Source organism: Triturus cristatus, chromosome 9 (genome assembly GCF_964204655.1).
Source record: "Triturus cristatus chromosome 9, aTriCri1.1, whole genome shotgun sequence".
Taxonomy (NCBI): Eukaryota; Metazoa; Chordata; class Amphibia; order Caudata; family Salamandridae; genus Triturus; species Triturus cristatus.
The window spans coordinates 190791618-190809832 of NC_140592.1; the positions used below are offsets into that span (position 1 = coordinate 190791618).

The 18215-nt window shown below is 42.0% G+C and overlaps 1 long non-coding RNA gene across 1 annotated transcript; it reads right to left on the reverse strand.

The window, feature by feature from the left end:
- Positions 1 to 16256: 16256 nt before the first annotated feature.
- On the reverse strand, positions 16257 to 16769 carry LOC146797611 (uncharacterized). The gene is made up of 3 exons (XR_014969017.1): positions 16686 to 16769; positions 16490 to 16580; positions 16257 to 16285 (listed from the first exon to the last, which is right to left on the reverse strand). It is a non-coding gene; the product is annotated as an uncharacterized LOC146797611 (long non-coding RNA).
- Between the last annotated feature and the right edge of the window lie 1446 nt (positions 16770 to 18215).

The window sequence follows — 18215 nt, forward strand, 5'->3', positions numbered from 1 at the left end:
TTAGGCAGGCCATGAGACCCATTCCTAAGGTCACTGATTGACAGACCACAGGTGGGATAGCACGTAGCCAGCAGACAAACGAGTGAAATCCCAGATCAATCTCACAGATAAGCGCAGCAAAACCATGATGGTCCAGGGAGATAGGCCCCTATAAAGCACACATGGATGAAGGTGTGCGCGCGCTCCCAAGACACCATAAAATCAGATGCCACATAAAGTTGGGAACAGTCGACCAATCAGAACACAGCATACAGAGTACACGCAGTGATCACACACTCCCCATGCTGGACATCGAGGCACATTATCTACTCGCCGCATTGTGTCCATGCAAGGTCAAGGTCCACCTGAATTCTTCATCCTAAAAAGGACTGGTGAAACCATTTTATTACAGCCAATGAACTATATAAAAGTCTCTTAGACCGATTGTAAATTGAGGCAGTCCTTTGACCTTGTGCCTGTAACTGTTCTCCCAGCCACACTGTTTGATTAAACTAACTGTTCCTGTTTTGCCAAATGCATCTTGTCTCTTGTTTTTTCAAGGTATTTCATGTTCAAGCAACATTTTGGCGAACCACCAGCGGAGCTGATCAGTACCTCGAGCCCGGTTGCCGGCAAATGAAGGGGACCTCACCCGTAAGGATTCACTTTTGCGCAGCAAAGGAGGTGAGCAGATACTGCAAATGATTGAACGTTCTGCTGAATCCCCAGGGCAAAGGTCTGCCCTGAAGCAGCCGTTGCACATGGTTAAAGACTACATCAGAACCATAGTACAACATGTGCCATATGGTAAACAAGGGTGAAGTGCAGAAAATGTACCCGAGCGCCCTTCTACTGACAGAAATCTAGCACATTACCTATTTATATGCCCTAGCTGAGTAGTCGCAAGGCAGTCTCGGAGGCGATCCTGCAGAAGTCACCTTTTTTCAATAGTCAGTATGCTAGGAAAGGTGAATATTTATTGTATTTATTGTCTAAGTCGACACCTCAAGCTTATTTTTTTAGTTTGCAAGGGTATCTCAGTGCCAACGGTTTACCAGCACCGTTGGTATCTGAAAGAAGTATGAGGTGTTAGTCACTTGGACTGCTGGGAGTAACAGAGATGGTACGCTTTTTCCTTCTGGGTCATGACCCAGACGGCATGCTTGAACTGCTGGGTGTGACACAGATGGTACGCTTAGCCCCTGGGTGTGACACAGGGTGCAATTCAGACATTTAGGGAAAAATATTTGGACATGGGAGATTGGGTATAACTTTTGTTTGGCCAAGAGGGGCCTGTTCTCGAGTTATTCCTTTTTTCCACAAATTATTATTATCTTTGTCCCGGAGCCGATAGTGACAGACTATCAGGCTCACTTACTCCTGTGTACCGCACAGAGCTTCCTCTGGTGACAGGATGGCATGCGCTAGGAGCAGGCTGAGGATTTTTTTTACAAAGTCATAATTTTTTCCCTTAGTTTTTTGGTGTTGGTCGCTTGGACCATTGGACATGATGCAGATGGTACACTTGGCCCCTGGGTGTAAAACAGGGTGCAATTATTGATTGTGCTAGCTGCTTGGACCGCTGGGCATGATACAGAGGATACGCTTAACTGTTAGGTGTAAAACAGGGTGCAATTATTGATTGTGCTAGCCGCTTGGACAGCTGGGCATGATGCAGAGTGTACGCTTGGCCCTTGGGTGTGATACAGGGTGCAATTGTTGATGTGCAAATTGTTCATGTGCGAATTGTTCATGTGCGTTTGGTCATGTGTAATTGTTGATGTGTGATGTTGTGTTGCTGTTAATATTGAGAAACTGGTTTGTTTTAGTGTTGTGTTTTTGTCAGTAATTTAATGATCCATATGAAGGTGCTATTATTTCTCACAACCTGTAGTTGACATCAAAGCAATATCATTCAGACAACTGCATTTCTTCTAAGCTGTAACCTTCCATATGCAGTTTGGTTTGTGTTTATGAAACGTTCATGTTGAATCTTTTGATGCATATGTAGATAGCGCTGAGTTCATAGTAACATACTTAGAAGCAGTAACCCTTTTGTATATTTTTTCCCATGATTCAGATCAAAACCAGAGAGTTCCCTAAAAGCAAAGAAATTAAGGTCTACATTGCCAAACTGATCATGGAGACACCATTTAAACACATGCACACCAGATTCCCCACACAGGCCAAAAAACGTGATGCAATTTGTCAAGAATGGCACACACTCACAAAGGCACATACGTTTCCCTGGCCAAAGGAGGGAACTTTCAACACTAACATACTTGAGAACATGCATTCAAACCAAGTACACAGGTCAGAGAACAGATAAAAGGGAGCCATTTTAAGAACTATAGGCCATCTTCGAGGGAGCCCAGATCAATAATCCTGCACTACATACTGCAAAAAAGGCATCAGCACCTCCAGCACCATATGCAGGTATGGAGGGGTTCTCGCTTGCTCTTCCAACATTAGGGTATTCCAATCCACCGATAGTAGAAGTCAGTGGGCCACTCACCGAACAATGAGCAGTTAGGCCCAGTTAGGCCCAGTCATGAAAGAATAACTGGACAGCAGGCCCAGGCACTCACTGAACAACCACAGTCCAGTGCGAAGGCTCCCCTAAGTTCAACCCCTCATCTGTTGTGCCTGACATATAGAATCCTAGCGGCTCAGAGAATCTTCACTGACCTAGGCGAACACACTTGAGTGACAGGGAGATTTGTGGCAGTTCTAGACAGCGATACTGCTGGTGGGAGTGATGAAGGGGGCCCTAGTCCCTCGGGAACCAATGACAAGGACGGGCACTGCCTCACCTTAGCACATGAAAGTTATGGCTCTAAAGGGAAATAATAGTGAGCGAGAAAGGGGAGAACTTTGTATGCCCGTTCTGTGACTCACTAGCAATGCATCGTGGCGTGGGAGAAAAGGCAAGCCAAAGAAAGAAAGAGTAAGAGTACAGAAAGAAGTTGGGACAGGACCAGGACTTTGTCACGAAATCCCTGAGCTGGGGAAAGGTGGCCCTGGTTAGTACTGCTGTAGCTGCCCTGGCATAGAAGGTGGCGACACCAATGGGGGTACCACCACAGTGGTTCAGAAAAGAAAAAACATGTAGCAGCAGGAACCAAGGAAGTAGTATGGAGAACTCCCAAAGGTGGGACCTGGTGACAATCCCTCCTCCGCTTCCAGGAATAGATAGGCCACTGGATCAACTAGGGTCAGTTCTGCATCCGGTGGATGACACGCACACACCCTCCTTCACATGTCCCGTGCTGTCAGTAACTCATCAGTCTGGCGAAGAATCCACAGTAACAGTGCTAGTAAATAGCACAACCTATAGCTTCCTAATTGACTCAGGGGCAAAAAAATCTTGCCCGGAAGTAGGGATTGTCCCCCTATCCAAAGACTCTATGGACACGCAGGGGTTCTTGGGTACGGTAATGAGAGTCCCTTTCACAAAACCTCTAGAGTTAGACGTTGGAGGCAGCCGTGTAAAGGGACAATTGCTATATCATCCCTACTCCCTGACTAATCTCCTAGGAAGAGACTTAATAGCCAAATTAAACATGACCATTACTTTCTCAGCAGATGGGTCAATGACTTGCTCAACCCTTGGGGTTTCGCCATTACGACTCATGTCCTTAAATCACCCCATCACACAGAAGGGCCGTTGAGGGCATCACCTACCGACCTGACAGCCTTCACTAACACTGTCCTCACAATTATCATCAACATACTGGACGACCCCACAAATTTGCGTTCCGCATAGAAGAGAATTATGACGGCGAAACCCAAGAAGAAGTACTGTTTTGCTTGAAGGTCTGGTTATGGGGTCTTACTGGCCACTTACCAAGCAACCATAATGTGGGCGTGTATCATCTTAGTTACCCCCAGGCTCCGTGTACGGGATGTAACAAATGATCAGGTGTTCACTGAATGCCCATTGGAAATCGTTTTCAGTGACGCAAAGAAGATTAGGGTAGGGCTGAGGAATGGGACCTCACTGCCCATAGCGGTACTGAGCACATGGCAGGAGCAAGACTTGTCAGCATTACCAATGCAATTATGGGCAGAGGGGCACTATGACGTAGGTCTCATCAATACTGCCGGACCCATAAGGATAATGTTGCAGGAAGGGGCCATCCTACCTCAAGTGCACCAGTATCCGCTCTCAAAAGAAGCTGATGAGAGAATAGTGCCCACAATCCAGGCACTAATCAATCAAGGGGCCCTCCAAGTGGGCGTATCTCCCTACAACACGCCTATCTTCCTAGTCAGAAAGAGCAAAGGAGGCACCTGGTGCCTGGTACAGCACCTACGTCCCTTCAATTAGATTGTGGTCCCAGAATTCCCAGTAGTGCCAGAACCCTGCATTATCCTAACTAATATACTCATAGACACCAGTAACGTATCTTTGATAGACATCAAGAACGCATTCTTTAGCATCCTGCTGCACCCCGACTGCCAGTACCTGACAGCATTCACATTTCGAGCAGTTCGGTTGCTATACCAGATACTACCACAAGGGGTTTGTGAGCCCCCCCCCGTATCTTCAATCGATTATTGAGGAAGTATCTCACTAAATTCCATTCAGGCCGCACCCTGATACAGTATGCAGATGACGTTTTAATATTCAGCCCATCTGAATACGCCAGTACACAATAGCCCTCCTCACTGCGCTTGCCAAGAGAGGTTACAAAGTAGAGAAGGGAAAGATGCAGTATGTGCAGCTGGAGGTTAGCTATCAGGGTCAACTAATTCCCACGGCTGTCCGACAGGTCACACTGGAGCATGAAGACTCCAACAGGGCCATGCCACCACCACAAACAAAAAAGGGTATGCAAACGTTTTTAGGATTGTGTAATTACGTGCAGCAATGGGTCTTTGACTATACCACACACATTGCCCCCCTGCTCGAGACCATGTAAAAGGCGAAAGCTAGCAACGAGAAACTGACGTGGACAACCAGGATGCACAATACCTTCTGTAAACTCAAAACAGAGATAACGTGCTCCCCTGTGTTAGGAACATCTGATTATAAGAAAGATTTATTTTTAATCAGCCACAGTGATGGGCGAGTCATGTCAGCAGTCAACGCAAAAGAATCCCTTGGGGCACAAGCCTCTTGCATACTAGAGCAGGCTCTTGGATTCAGTCATGCAGGGCCAATTTCCACACGGAAAGGCCTTGGTGGCGGAAGTTTTCGCTGTCGACAAAAGCACCCCTATTGTAATGGGGCACCGCTGACACTGTATGCTGACTATTCAGTGTTTGCGGTCTTACAAAAGAGCAAGAGCACACTAACTATGCAACGGGTCTCATGCTACGAGATGATGCTGTCCAGACCATCATTAAAAATCGTGCGGTGCAAACTAGTGAACTCTGCCACCTTCTTAGCCCATGAAGTTCAGGAGTGGGAGGAGACCCATGACTGTGAATGGATGGATGGGATCGCCAAGCAGAAGAAGATCCCATCCCAGACAGTGAGATACTGTTCATTGACGGGTCCTCCTTAATACACCAGGAGACCGGGTGAGACACACAGGGCTGCGGTAGTTATGGCTTGTAGCCATGTGCCCTCTGAAATACTCCAAGTCACAACGCAGCTAAGTCTCCTCCCCCACCTTTCAGCACAGGTAGCGTATCTGACAGCACTGATTGAAGCCCGCACCCTGAGCACCAGGAACTTGGTAACAAGTTACTCAAACTTAGCCTATGTCACCACTAAAGTGCATTCTAGCATAGGGAAATCGGACGGTAAGCCCGGTGTACACAGGGGCCTCCTGGAGTTATTAATAGACACATTGACCCTATCTAAGCATGTGGCCGTGGTAAAGTGTGCCGTTCACTCTGGGGTCAAGGACTCTGTATCCCGGGGGAATTCATTAGCTGACCTGTTTGCAAAAAGTCCCGCTTATGGAGTGGTTGGGGAGACACACGTACTCTGCTAATAACAGACCTCAGAGACAGAACCCCCTCAGGGCAGGCCTTACACAGAAACAGCAGGACTGTATCTGAGGGATATGCAAGAAACGGCATTACCTCTAGTGAAACAGCATTGGGAAGCCAGGCGTTGCGCACAGATCACTCACAACCTCATATACTGACATACACCCATGGGGAAGCCAGTCATGTCTCAAAGCCTGGTTAACACAGCATTGCTCCAAATACACCTACCAGCACACACAGCAAAAGAAAACATGATAGCAGAACTTCAGAATTACTGATTTAGTCTTAATCTTACAGAAACCATGACAGTGTGTTTGAACGAATGTATCATTTGCCAGTTCTAGTCACCCAAAACTACACTCAAGGTTGTATCGTCAGCTATCCCAAGACCAACTGGGCCATTCAGGGCATTACACATCGACTTCATTGATATTATTGACCGATGTTCTAACTACCAATGCTTGATTGTAGCAGTCTGCCCATACCCTAGGTGGATCAAAGCTGGCCCATTCGTGCACTGCGACGCCAAGGCAGCGGCTATTTTCCTCGTCAGGGAAGAAATACCCCAGTGGGGGGTACCAGACTTTATTCAGTTAGACAATGGAAAGCATTTCATCAACACCATGTTCAACCACATTTGCACCCTGCTAGGAATAACACATAAATTAGCCTCAGCGTACCACCCTCAAAGCAACAGCATAGTTGAGAGACTCAACGGCCTGCTAAAAAATAAAATAAGCAAAACTTGTGCCAGCCTTAATAAAAAGTAGAAGCAAGTCAAGTTTGAAGGACCCTACAGACAACTTTCACAACACCAACAGCCCTCAAGGTGGAGGGGAAAAAATGCATGAGTCTACCTTTCTGACTCTTTTTTTACTTTTTGAACAAAAACACCTAATGACCAGCGATCCATAGCCATCTCCCCTGAAGCCATATCAAAGACCTGCAATGTTCAATTACAAGTTATGTATTTTTACACTTCTATGTGCCCTCTGCCTAGTTTGGGTGCTACCACACCTGTTTGCTACCAATAAACCACCTTGCCAAATGGAGTCTGTTTAGAAACAATCACAGCTCTTGCGTAGGGATCTCTCCCATGTCACTTTTAATTACACCAACCCAAAGACTTGTATTCCATATGCACTGCACAGTGCCCTTCTACACAACACGTGGTTCGGCACATGACCACCGTGGGCTACAAGACATCAGCCAAGTCGTATTATGTCAATTCACGGATGCCACATGTAATGGGAGAAGATTGACTTTACTTGTCCCAAGATATAGCCCCTGAAAAAGCAAAATGCCTTCTCCACCTGTACCTATGCAGAATTAGGGCCAGAATCCAGCCCAACCAGTAAGGACCTCACAGAGCAGTAGTAAATTTGACCCGTTACGAGACCAACCCAACAGCTCTATACCTTTTCACCAAGCCTAGCGATATTCAAACTTAGCTAGACAGGGTGTACAGAAAGGGATACTGTTTGGCCCCTAGACTTCCCAGAGAAGAGATTCTTGGAGGTGGTAAACCCCCAACTGAATGCACAAACACAGCCCTTAGTGTATTTGGGGAAGTCTTCTTTAACAACAAGTGGCCCCTAGACATGGAGTTCCTATGTAGAGCCATCCAGCTCGATGAGACGAAGGGAAATGAGTCTCATGGGCAGGACTGAACAAAAGCATCAACACCCCATGTCAGGAAATCTGGGATACTGAAGTGGGTGGATACACTTGGCTAGAAGGGAAGGGCCAACCCCCTAATTGTAGGGACACTTACACTGTATTCCTTGTGTTTCAGAGGTAAATGAATGACTCTATTGGGTACAAATGAAAACTGTGGCACAATCCTGCACATTCCAGATATGCAATGGGGCACCTAAACAATGATGGATACCTACTGGCAGTGCGGTGAGTTTACCTACACTCAGCTCATCCCTGGATGGCTCGTACTTTGTTCCCTTGTCAACATACACACCCCGACCCTGGTCATTCCTGGGGGAAGGTCTATCAGATGTGTACCTGCACCTTCCAAGGAAGGCGACAACCTTGCTGCATCAAACTCGTGAAATAAGAACTGCAGAATATTTTGGCTGGGCTCAGTACAAGAACATTCCAGAAGAAGTCAGACTGTTCTCGGCCACACAAGTATCAGCAGAAGGGTCCATACCCTTCTCCATATTACAGACAAAAGCTAATGCCCATTGGTTACAAATCACCAGATGGGAGTTGCTTAAAATGTTGAACAGCACTGAGCTCAGCCTTAAATCGATTAAGGAAGAACTCAGAGCAATCTGCCTCATGGTGAGGCAGCATCGGTATGTGTTCAGACTTAATGATTACGAAGGAGGGAGGGGTGTGTTCCAAGATTGGTGCATTCTGCTGCATGTTTATCCCAGAGAATGACCTAGATAATGAAACTTTGACTCTTGCCATCCAAGCATTGTACCATTTGCAAAGAGACATGCATGAGGAGGGCGGTGCCCCTGAGCAGGAGTGGTTTTAAATTGGTTCTCCTGGCTCCACTGGTGACTTTCCGGACTGTGTAGATAGTTCCTACCAGTTTTCATAGTGTTCTTGTTTGTGTATGGTTCCCTACAATTGGGGATCACCTGCAGTAAAAATGCAGTCCTCAAATTGGGTAGGACACAAGTAGCTAGGAAAGTGGTAATCGTCAAACCAAAATACAACAGCCCACTAAAAATGTAACAGTCATGAAGTATGGGTTTGATAGCGTACTTGAAAATTCAACTAGAGGAGGGAATGTTCATATTGAAAAAGTTGATGTCAATGTGAATAATGATACATTTACGTACAGAAACAATATTTGCACCTTTATTGAGGAATTCACCTGTCGTGAACACCGTCAACCCCGTCTCAGAAATACATAGTTAGGCAGGCCTGAGGTCACTTATTGACAAATCACAGGTGGGGTAGCATGTAGCCAGCAGACAAATGTGTGGACAGGAAATCCCAGATCAAACCCACAGATAGGCGCAGCAACACCATAATGGTCCAGGGAGAATGGCCCCAATGAAGCACACAATGCCTGAGGGGTGAACTCGTTCCTAAAACACTAGAAAGTCAGATGTCACATAACGTTAGGAACACTCAGCCAATCAGGACACAGCACACACTGTACATGCAGTGATCATGCACTCCCCATGCTGGACATCCAGACGTTATGTACTGGCCATGTTGTATCCACGCAAGGTCATTGCCCACCGGCATTCTTCATCCAAACATAAAATTATGGCCCCAAAGACAGCGGTCCACATTTCTTTCCAAAAAAGGACTGGTAGAACCATTTTATTACACCCAATGAACTGTATAAAATTCTATATTAGACCTATTGTAAATTGAGATAGTCCTCAGACCTTATGCCTGTAACAGTTCGCCGGGCCGCACTGTTTAATTAAACAAACTGTTCCTGTTTTGCCAAACACCTCTTGTCTCTTGTTTTTTCAAGGTAGTTTGTGTTCAAGCAAAAAAAGAGCAAATGCATAAATCTAAATTATTCATTAAAGTGTCATAAGTTAGCAGGCTTCAGCTTAAAGGCCTGCATTTTTGTCCTAGGAGAACCCACCATGTTCTACATTTCTGCTGACTTGCTCTTATTTGCAGGCTTTCACACCACATGTTAGTTTGAATTGATACATTTATTGTAACAAGTAGCTGATTCATGTCTGGTAACAGATTCCAATGACAAGCACATCAGAACTCTTTAGACAAACAAAGGACTCTTTTCTTTACCCATGAGTGTGTGACCGAGACGATGTTTCCATATTCAGTGTGTGACTTTCTTATGATGCTACATTCTAAATACCATGTACAACTATATGAACTTTTGAAACAAATACAATAGATTGCTATTGATAACGTGCCTAAAGGGGAGTTGCCGATGTACTTCATGGATTATAATATACCGATTGACCTGGTTGAGGGGGCAGATGAATTGGGATTTCTTTCCATACCGCATGCTGAATTCCTTGGTTGAACTCTCTCTGCAAGGTCCTTGCAGAGCATTCCTTTGGAATCCTACCTAACCCAATTTCCCAATTTCCCAATTATCCTAAATCCCACTTCCTTTGGTACTTTGAATGGACTCTTACAGACATTTCCCCTGTCACGTTAATTTTCCAAGTGTGGTTTAGACCGATACTTCCTGACCCCTTGAAGACTCTTGACTGAGCTTTTACAATGCTGTTGCTAATACTTCTTGTACTCGTTTGCCTACTCCATACTGTCTTTTGTAGATTTGTACTATGAGCCGTCATGTGCCTTAGTTTGTATTGAGGAAGATAAAATTGCTAGATTGTATTCTGAGTATCAAATCTTAATGTTGTTGTTTTGCATTGTGGCTAAAGAGCTGCTTGTTTGCCTAATTCTTGTACGCTTAAATTTCTGTCGGAGGCTAGTCCTCCCAATTACCACACTGTATCTGTCTAGTTTGATTTTGTGAGTGATCTACTTAAACCTAATCACAAATTTGCAATAAAAACCCCTTGATAGTGGCCATTGATTCCTGATCCTCTTTGTTTGGCCAATTGGATGCACTGATGACTAAATTGATTGGATGAGAAATGCTAACTCTTTTTCCTCTCAGTGCAACTCAAAAAGGTCCATCGGAAGACCAAGTTAGCAAGTAAGTAAAGTAGAAGTTAATGATTCATCCAGAGGAGTACTTTCTTACCAAGAATTTGTGCCCAGTATTATGAGATTACATTTGCTGGATAAGTGGCTTAGGCTAACACTTACTTCCCTGACCCAAGAAGACTCTTGACTAAGCACACCTTCCTACTTATATTTTTCCTTGCATACTTCTAATTTCCCTTATGGAAATGACTGATTTGTGAGATCCTTTAGATTGTTAGAATCATCCTTTTAGCTGGTACTTTTCTTTAGGTGATTTAGACTTACTCATGTATAGACAACACAATCTGAGACTCTTCTCTGAGCATCAAATACTCAAAATCATGATCTTGTAATGAAAAAGACGTTTGTTTAAGGAAAAAGGCTAAATGATAAGTATGGAGATCTGTAAAATTACCCCCCCCCCCACCATATGTTTAGGTCTTTTAAGTTTGTGAAGAGACATCATAGGTTTTTATTATTCCATAAGAAATTAGATAAAATTAGATAAAATGAAATATATCTTTTTATATTGAGAATGTGGAATATTAACAGGCATGTTTGAATGATAAGATAACATTATAGAAAATATCATCATATTTATAGTATCTAGGTGACACCATCAAGAAAAATAAAGCATTCCAATGAGATGTAAATGAAAGTAAGACTGTGTGCAATACTTTCAAATTTAAAGCTTTAGTATCTTTAATGGAGTCAGTGAACCATAACCTCAGATATTTAGGGGCCTATTACGATGTTGGTTGGAGTTTCTTCCGACCGACACCGTGGTGGAAACGGGACTGACCGATCTCTGGTTGGCGGTCCCGACTGCCTAATTATGATGCGACCGCACATGGTGCAGTCGCATTCTCCAATTTTTTCTGTGAGAGCTTGTGTTACATCTGTAATCCAGCTGTTACACAAGCTACCATAGAGAAATGGGAGATTGTGTTAATCCCTGTGTCCCGTGGCAGACACCTCAAATTGCCTGCCACAAGATGCAGGTGCCCCTTCAGCCCCCGACCGCAGGCCCCATGGGAAAGGGGGCCCTGCTAGGGGCCCCCAAAAATGTTTTCCGACAGGGTTTCCATTTTGGAAATGCTGGCATGAAAACCCTGCCGGAAACGTAGCATCGTAATCCAGACGGTGTAAACCGCCGTCCATATGGATTACAGGCTGGTTACGACTGGCCGACGGGCACTTTAGAATATTGTAGATTTAAACTGAGAATGTATGTGTGAAGGTATAAATCAAGTTTTAGAGCGTCTGTCTATAATGGGATCAAAAACCATGTTACACTCACCACCGACTATGAAATAGTCATCAGTATAAGTCATCAATATAGACAATACCCATGGCCAAAAGGATTTATCCGCATAAAGATTAACAAAAGTCAAGGACATTTTATCAATGAGTAAGGAAACCTTTACAATCAACATCCTGTGCAAGAACGTGTATATCAAGACATTTATGACATAAAATAGCAACCACATTAGGCTCCCCTGAACCCAGAGAAGCAAAAATATGACCAACCCTTTGTCTTTTAAGTTTAGTCACTTCTTTGTCTGATATATGTATTTCCTGCAACAAAACAATATCCTCCCTTAAATTGGAAATATGGGATAAAACCCTTTGACGTTTTATGGGGGAGCCTTAACCTTTAACATTCCATGAAATAAATCTTAAAGCCATCTGTAATACAATAGTACATTCAAAACGTCAAGAGAAGTAGTAGTAATAATACATTTATCAAAACAGCATAAGTATTATAAAAAATAACCATTAAATTGTAATAGCATATAAAAATAGATAGTATATGAAACAAAAAGTGGAATTAAAGAAATGGAAAGAAAAGTAAGAAAACTAGAAGGAAAAAAAAGAAAGTAGAAAAGCTGGAAAAAAGAGGTAAAGTGAAAAAGAAGAAAGAAAAAAGATATGGTACTGTTAAGACATTTCTGAGAAAAGAAATCGGAAAAACAAAAGTTAAGAAAACAAAGGACGAAAGGGACAAAACGCATATAGAAAATATAGAAAATGACATAGTAAAAAACATACACAAAAGTCAAGAGTGGTGAAACCACATAAGGAAACAACACACCAACTTGAGCTCTTAGAACAGAAACAGGAGGGTGGAAGTACATCATCCAGAGGCAAAAGAAAAAAACATAAAATACCAATGTTAACATCAAACAATACATGGTACAAGTAACAAGAAATATACTGAAAATAATAACCAAAATTGATAATATAAATCAAGCAGTAGATCTAGTAAAATTCCATATCTTCCAGTCTGCAACTGTCCAGAAAACGTTGTAATAGACACGGATCTTTATAGGTCATGGTTTTATTTTGATAAGTGACTTTAAAAAGGCAGAGATGTATAAGACCAAAGCTAGCATTAATGCTTTGCAGCTCTGGTCTTATATCAAAAAATGTCTTTCTTCTATCTGCCTTTGCCTTAGCATAGTCTTGTGAAAAGAAAAGAGTAGATCCTTGTCATGAGATTTGACTTTAACTGTCTGTAGAAGTTTTAACAAATCTGTGTACTCTAAAAAATACAAAATGACACCTCTTGGCTTGTTCAATGAAGATGAAGTCTGTGAACCGTGACCTAGTCGATGAGCTGGTTAAATGTTTAGTGTTGCTGTTTCAGGAATACCAAGTAGCTTTGAAAGAAAGGATTGAAAAAAGGAGGGAGGGTTAGAGCCTTCAAGTCACTCTACTAAACCATAAACACGTAAATTATTGGGTCTGTAATGATTTTCAAAGTTTTCAATCTGTATCTGAAGATGTGAGATTTGAGTCTGCATAGAAGGAACTTGGCTGCCTGCAGATTGAAAAGAGTCCACTCTACTATCTAATTGATTGACCCTACTCTCCATATTTGACCATTTATCATCCAAACATTGAAGCTGTATATTAGTCTCTTCCATATATGGCCTAAGCGCCCATATTTCCTCAAGAATTAATTCCATGGAGATTGATGGAGGAGATATAGCTGGAAGAAATAGGTCTTTTTTAACACGTTTCCCAGATGAAAGTGTCGAAATACCAGACAGCTGGACACAGATTTAGATGTAGGAAGTAGAATATTTGAGGATGATATACTTGTTGAAGGAGATAACACACCTTGCTCTGATTCCGCCATGGTGTCCTGAGGAACACTGACAGGATTAAAGTCAACCACAGATGGAAGAGGGGAATAGATGTTGACAGTACGCTGAGTGGGGTTTGTTCTCCCCATACATAGACAGCACAGAAAACAGAATGCAGTTTATTAAAGAAGGAAACTTGGAGGAAATGCACAATATTACAGAGCAAATTACATTTCTCTCCTTTTCAAGAAAGAAGACTGCACACAAAGTAGGAGTTACACAGTCAAAAGTATAATTGAAGGAAACAGTGTATCAAAATGCCAGAGGACCCAAAAATAGTCAAGAGCACTTAGTGATAATGCCACTGAGGAGGCACTAAGTTGAGAAAATTCCATTGAAATAAAAAAAGTATTATCTGCAAACAACTTGTCAGGTATACTCGATGTATTAAAACAGTAGATTAATGCCCCGTGCTGAAAAAAGCTCCTTACCGCTTACAAATGATGAAAAAACATCCCCTCTGTAAAACAAAAAAGCGACTGCGAGGCCTGAGGGAGACGCGTTGACCTGATGAAAGATACACTGTGGTTCCCGCTTACAGCAAAGACATGTCAGCGATAAATAAATGCTGTATGCAGCGTCATGCCGTGGTGGACTTCATCTCAGCATAGACAAAGAATTCCATCCGCTATGTGGAAAGTCAATCTTCCTGTGCCGCCTCAGAGCTTCACAGGAGAGGGGCCATTCCTGCCTGCATCCAAGCCACGCCCCCCCCCCTGAATTTGATTCTTAATTTGTAATAAATCTTCTTAACCCTAGCAACTGATTCCTTTTTATAAAACTTTATTTATTACTTTTTATAACAAGAAAAAAATACAGTACAAGTTAGCAATGAGTAATACAGAATGTACAATATATGGTCTATTTCCATGGATAATAAAAAACACCAAGATCTCTGTAGCAGTGACTCTCCTGTGTTACTGAGGGGTTAGTCTACATACCTTTGCATGCATTAGTGCCTACTGCTCAGTGGGAGCTGTGGTATAATCTATCTCAGTGGGCTGCGAGGGCATTGTATGTCTCATTTGCGAGCCCGCCACGACCTGTGAGTCAAGCAGGTAGGAGCGGCACGAATGCCAGATATCTAGTGGCCTGGAGGAGGGCGGTTACAATTGAGCATAGAGATCGCTGTTTGTGTTACAGTGTGTCATACTATACAACCAGGCTTTTAGCATCGGTGGGTGTTTACTGCCCAAGTGCACTGCTACTTGTCTTTTAGCAAACATCAGAGCTATTGCCACGAAGCGCTGTGCCGAATTTGTGAGGACGTGCATATACACCATAGAGGCCTACAGTGGGTGGGCGAGAGATCCGATTCCGACATGCAAGACAGCTCTCCAAATATTTCCCTCGAATACTTAGCGATCCTCCCACAGGTCCACGTCATATGTGCAAAGTCTGCCAATGGGAAGTGACACTTGGAGCAAGTGTGGGGGTGTGACGAGTCCATCTGGTGTACCTTAACAGGGGTGATGTAGGAGTGCTTTATAAACTTGACATGGAGCAATTTATGTTTATGATTAAAGGAGACCTTGTGTGTCTGTTCGCAACAGTAATGCCACTAAAAGTCGGTGAGGGGTTGACCCAGGTCCTGTTTCCATGTAGCACATACCCCTACATTTTTTTTGAAAGTATCAAGGACCCCCTGTAAAATGTTTAGGTCAATTCCTAGGACAGGGTAACAAAGACAATGAAAAATATATTCCTAGGCAATAGAATTGATACACATGTCACAATGAATATGTTGATATAAAACCAAAAAAGACAAAATTACTTTTAATAAGAGCCAGTGTACCATGTAATGATAAAATTAAACTTTGTTTCTTTATTGTCAAAAGAAAAGGGGGTTTATAATTTGTTTAAAAAACATAGAACCAATACTCAATGCAATGTTTAAAAAGACACAAGTTTTTCTTCCATATAATATGTTTCATAAATCATAAAAATTATACAATGTATAGTTCAAATGCATTAACAACAACTTCAATAAACACAATATTAAATGAAAAAAAATATAATAACAAACATTCAAAATCAAGAATTCATAAAAATTGAATTGCGGCAATAGATTGTCTTCGACGCGCGTTTCGGCGCACTAGCGCCTTCGTCAGGAAAGCCACACAACGTTCCTGAAAGTAAAAGGTACACTGGCTTAGCAATAATATTATAACATCATTTTGGTGATGACAAATATAGCTATATAATTAGCTATGAAATTAGCTCTTCCAAGAGTAGCGAAAACGGACTCCAACTATATATGCAAGTGATAAAGTGGAGAAAATAAAGGAAAAGACCAAAATGACTGTATTGTTCAAATATGCAACTAATATATACAATGCATATTGAGATTAGTGAAAAGAGGATACATGCACCGTGATAATAGAAGGACCAAATGGTTAAAAAAAACAGCAAAGAGATCCCAGAAAAAGTTATTTTAAACCTGATGTGAAACAGATAGAAATAACAACCAAGATTTGAAAATCGAAATACTTAACCTAAAGAAGAAACTTACTTAAAACAATAAATGAAGTAGAGGGAGGAGGATTTTCAAAAGCTGATACTGGTTGATTGAATGTGCACTGCAGGAAAAGACCGGGGAAAAAAAAGAGAGAAAAGGAGGAATGATAAAGGAGGGGGAGGGGGGGGAGAGAAAGAAAAGGGGGGGGAAAGAAGGGGGGGAAAAAGAAAGGGGGGAAAAGGTAAGGAAAATGATTGTTTATGTTAAATGCTAACGATACTAGACAATAGATGTCTAAATGAGTCTAAAATGTGCACGTAATTACCTTATGATTAATATTATTTCAAACCGATATCCTCGGCAGGCACGACTTTTTAAAGAGACATCGATGAGGCGACGAAAATGGTCATTAGCTTCTAAGGCAAAGAATAATTATATATAAGTTAATTAGAATGATGTAATCTTATGCAATATAGTGACTAGTTCATATTGGACTGAGGAAACCAGGTGGTATTACCTACCTAATTATAATCGCGAAGAGTGTCGGTTTATATTCTTATTATTATGTATTATTTCTTACACTGATAACGGGGCGTATTATCTTCTTCTCCACAAAATAATTTTTGGTCTGCAAAATGATAAAATAAAAACAGCATACTTTCAATAAAAAAGTAATAACCTAATGTTGCGATAGTTGGCATGGATTTTTTTTAAAAATACGAGATAGAGAGTACCATATTATACGCTGGCCACTCATATGTTTGCGATACAAAAGGATTCGGTAAAGCTCACCTATTGATGAAAGACCTTCGTGGAAAAAGGACGTGTCTCGCCGTGCTCTTTTCTTTTACGGAACGATTTCCTCCATATGTGCGAACCGGCGTTTGATTGGGAATTTAAATCAGTAACGACGATACGTGACTCAGTCAGGTGGTCACAACGTAATGATGTAGTTACGTCTAAGGAAAACGGATCAGGTGACAATGGCCACGATAATGCGATTGCGTATAGACTGAAACAACGTAAACACAGGGGCGTGACAGTATATTTGAAAAAAGCTACGGGATATTTAGGAAGTATCCCGTAGAAACGGGACTTTCTTTGAAATCAAATAAAACTTTATTGTTTAGATAGCGGGACTTTTTTTAGGATCAAATGAAACTTTATTGTTTAAGTGACACTATTTTATCAACCCTACAGTGGTTGCATATAGTAAATAAGTACATAGAATATCTCGTTTAGGTTTACAGCTATAACAATGTAGTATGCGAAGGAGTAAACATATCACCATGATGTTCTATTTCGTATGGAATAAGCTTTATTTATAATGGTATGGGAAGAACTAGATCTCCCAACAATGGCTATAAATACATGTAACAACTCAAAAGATTAGTGAACTCGGTATGTAATCAATGGGGCAAAAATTGGGAGGAAATATAAATGGTCCATTTATTAGGTGACAAGTCAGATGGCATTCTCCCAAGGCAATTCATTGTTAAGGCCGCAATGGAAAGTATTGAGGACAAAAATCCAAAAAACTTCCCTTTTCTTGCGTACCTTACAGCCACCACTGTTATCTGAAATGTGGATTTTCTCTAAAATCCGCCATTTAATTTCTTCTGGTTTGTGTCCTACGTCTAAATAGTGTTTAACTAGAGGTGCGGACATTTTTGCTTTGCGGATGGCAGAACGGTGTTCAGCTATACGAATGTGGGCTGCTCTAGATGTTTCACCAACATAGCCAAGATTGCATGGACACAAAATGAGGTAAATCACATTTTGTGTCTTGCAATTCCATAGTTGTGGTGCTTGGATTTTGTGGCCATTATGTATCAAGGTTTCACCTTCCAGAACTTGATCACATGATTTACATGTGGAGCATCTCACAGTACCTCTAATAGGTTTCATGCCATCAATGGTTTTTTGGATAAACGGTGTGTCTGATTTGAACCTCGAGTGCACAATCATGTCTTTTAGGTTTTTATTCCTTCGGTGAGCAAATAAAGGTTTAGCTATCTTGTTTTCTGCTTCTGGATGACTATTTAAAATAT